This window comes from Cibotium barometz, chromosome 58, assembly GCF_041138505.1.
Source record: "Cibotium barometz isolate CiBa-2024 chromosome 58, ASM4113850v1, whole genome shotgun sequence".
NCBI classification, from domain to species: Eukaryota; Viridiplantae; Streptophyta; class Polypodiopsida; order Cyatheales; family Cibotiaceae; genus Cibotium; species Cibotium barometz.
The window spans coordinates 1,728,223-1,731,663 of NC_141103.1; positions in this window are offsets into that span (position 1 = coordinate 1,728,223).

The window sequence follows — 3,441 nt, forward strand, 5'->3', positions numbered from 1 at the left end:
TTCATGTTATGATCGCATGCTATGTTATTTCATAATGTCCCTAGATTCTCTCAATCATCGCTTTAACATTATGCGATGCATTCAATTCTTGGCTGCTTCTTCTCCCACTTGCATTTTGTGGAGATTCTCAGTAACTCCTCGGCTCTCATCCTTTGACCTTTACTAATGGCTTTTTGCTCCTTAACCCCTAAGGCTATTGTACATACAAACATGGGTACACACTCATATGGCAGGATATAAGAAAACATGAGGTGAAGTGGACACGCACACACGAGACTCCGAAATGCCCAAAAAGATTTAAAGACTATAATTTCTCAAAATTCATTTAGGATCTAAGTGCTTTCACACAAGGGTACCCCACACACATGTATGCTTTTATATATAATTTTTCACTATATGAATCGTGTAATATTTCAAGATTATCATCCAAATCTTAATTTTCAATGGCTTTTTCAAATTTAGATTCTTTTTCAATGCTTCCTCACTTAAGGATTGGGATGCCCTCATCTCGCAAATCGGGGCTATCTTTAGCTCTATAGATTCTCTTCTTTTCCCAAGTCGCATCTTCAACAGGGAGAAACTCCCATTTAACTAAGCATTCTTTTAGAATCCTATGTTGTAGAGATTTCTTGAACATCTTGGGTTCCGATTCCAAATGTACCTTGGGTACCCACACACACGCGCATGATGAAGTAATAATCTTTTCTAAGATGTGCTCAAGGTTTGGATGAAACTTCTTCTCACTAGGTTGACATGGAAGAAGACGTTGCGAACCTTAAGCTTTGGAGAAAGAAGCGATTCCTAAGATTTATCTCCAATATTGCTCGTAATACCGTAAGGTCCACAAGATCGTCTAGTACTTTTGCAAGGGTTGTACATAAAGAAAAACTATATGGCCTCCCTCAAAATAACGACTCAACCTCTTGGTATCTACATAATGTTTATGTCTATGTTGACCAACTTTGATATCTTTTCTTATAGATTATATTTGATTGTCCATCTCATCAAGCATCTTTGCTTCAAAATCTCTACCTTGATTAGAGGGTCAACAGACCAAGCCAAGGATGTAAGGAAATCTTCACCATAGATACTAATACTTTTATATTAAGCATCGTAGGCAAATTCTAATAGATATAGGAAGTTCAACTATCTTTTTTGTTCACATCCACAAGAGGCTTTGAGGGTGTCTTCTATAACTTGATGACATCTTTCATGTTATGATCGCATGCGATGTTCTGTCATAAAATCCCTATATTCTCTGAATCATCACGTCAATATTATGCAATGCAGTCAATTCTTAGCATGTGCTTGTACCAGTTGCATTTTGTGGAAGGGTACCCACACACGTGTATGCTTTTATATATTTTCTTGACTATATGAATCGTGTAAAATTTCAAGATTATCATCCAAATCTTAATTTTTAAAAGCTTTTGCAAATTTCAATTCTTCTTCAATGCTTCCTCACTTAAGGATTCGGATATCCTTATCTCGTGAAATCGGGGCTATCTTTAGCTCTATAGATCCTCTTCTTTTCCCAAGTCGCATCTTCAACAGGGAGAAACTTCCATTTAACTAAGCATTCTTTTAGAATCCTATGTTGTAGAGATTTCTCGAACATCTTGGGTTCCAATTCCAAATGTACCTTGCACTAAGTAGCAAGCACGAGGAAGTAATAATCTTTTCTAAGATGTTCTCATGGTTTGGAAGATACTTCTTCTCACTAGGTTGACATGGAAGATGCTGCAAAAGCTATGGAGGAAGAAGCAAGTCATAAGAGATATTTTTTTTAAGATGTTCTCATGGTTTGGATGATACTTCTTCTCACTAGGTTGACATGGAAGATGCTGCAAAAGCTGTGGAGGAAGAAGCAAGTCATAAGATTTATCACCAATATTCCTGGTAATACCATAAGGTCCACAAGATCTTGTGGTACTTTTGCAAGCGTCGTAAACAAAGAAAAAGCATATGGCCTCCCTCAAAATCACGACTTAACCTCTTGGGATATTTATAATGTTTATGTCTACCTTGACCAGCTTTCATATCTTTTCTTATAGATGGTATTTGATTCGGCAGCTTGCATTGCCAGAGGGATACTGGAAGATGATTCTGAATGGGTTGCATGTATGGAGGAAGCATCATCTATGCAAAATGCCTTGCAATTGAGATGTCTTTTTGGTACTATATTGCTATTTTGTGAGCCTTCCTGTCCAGGAATATTGTGGAAGAGATTTCGAGAAGAAATGATAGAAGATTTTCTATACCAGTTATCAAGAAGCAGGGGTCAGTTTATTGGTATTGAACAATTAGCTGAAACTCATGCACTACTACATTTGGAAGAAATTCTTCGTGCTCAGAGACGGACATTGGCAGATTTTGAAGGAATGCCTGAACTAAACAGAACTGATTTGGAAGTCTTGGGTGAAAATACATTGCTTTTGGAAGAGAGATCTTTTGATACTGTGGAACAATATAACCTGTCAAGTGCTATGGAGTCAACATTAACAGATAGCCAGCGTGTTGCTTTCGATGCTGTAATGCATGCAATTGCGATAGATGCAGGTGACATTTTTTTCCTGGATGGTCCGGGGGGATCGGGCAAGACCTATTTGTATAATTGCTTGCTTGCGCGAGTACGTGGACAAGGGTATGTTGCTTTGGCCACTGCATCGTCAGGTATTGCTTCTCTACTCTTGGCGAATGGACGTACTGCACATTCTAGATTCAAGATACCTCTGGAGCTAAACAATTCTTCAACTTGCAAAATCCCTGTACATGGACAACTTGCTGAGGTTTTGAGAGTTTGTAAGCTCATTATTTGGGATGAGGCTCCAATGATTCATCGTTATGCTTTTGAAGCATTGGATAGGAGCTTACAAGATGTATTATTCTCAGATAAGCCATTTGGTGGAAAGGTTGTATTAATGGGAGGAGATTTTAGACAAATCTTGCCTGTTATTATGAAGGGAAGACGTGAGGATATTGTTAATGCAGCATTGTGTCGTTCCTTTCTATGGAACTCTATCAAAGTTCTAAAGTTAGCTGGAAATATGCGTAGTCAATCAAGCAATACTAATGGATGCAATGAGTTTAAACAGTGGGTCATGAATATTGGGAATGGAGTGGATTGTAGCGATGATAATACAATGGTGACACTACCAAGTAATATGGTCTTGCAAAGATCGAGTCTTAAAGACTTGGTACATTGGGTATACTCTGAATTGGCTATCACTACGACATATGCTTCATACTTTAGTGAGCGTGCTATTCTTGCTCCGATAAACAGTCAAGTGGATATTGTGAATAAGACAGCTTTGGATGCAATGCCTGGTGAGCCTAAGCAATATTTCAGTGCAGATTCAATTCTTGAAAATGATGAAAATTCATTCCTGTATTCCACAGAATTTTTGAACACAATCGACCTTCGGGGCGGATATCCACCTC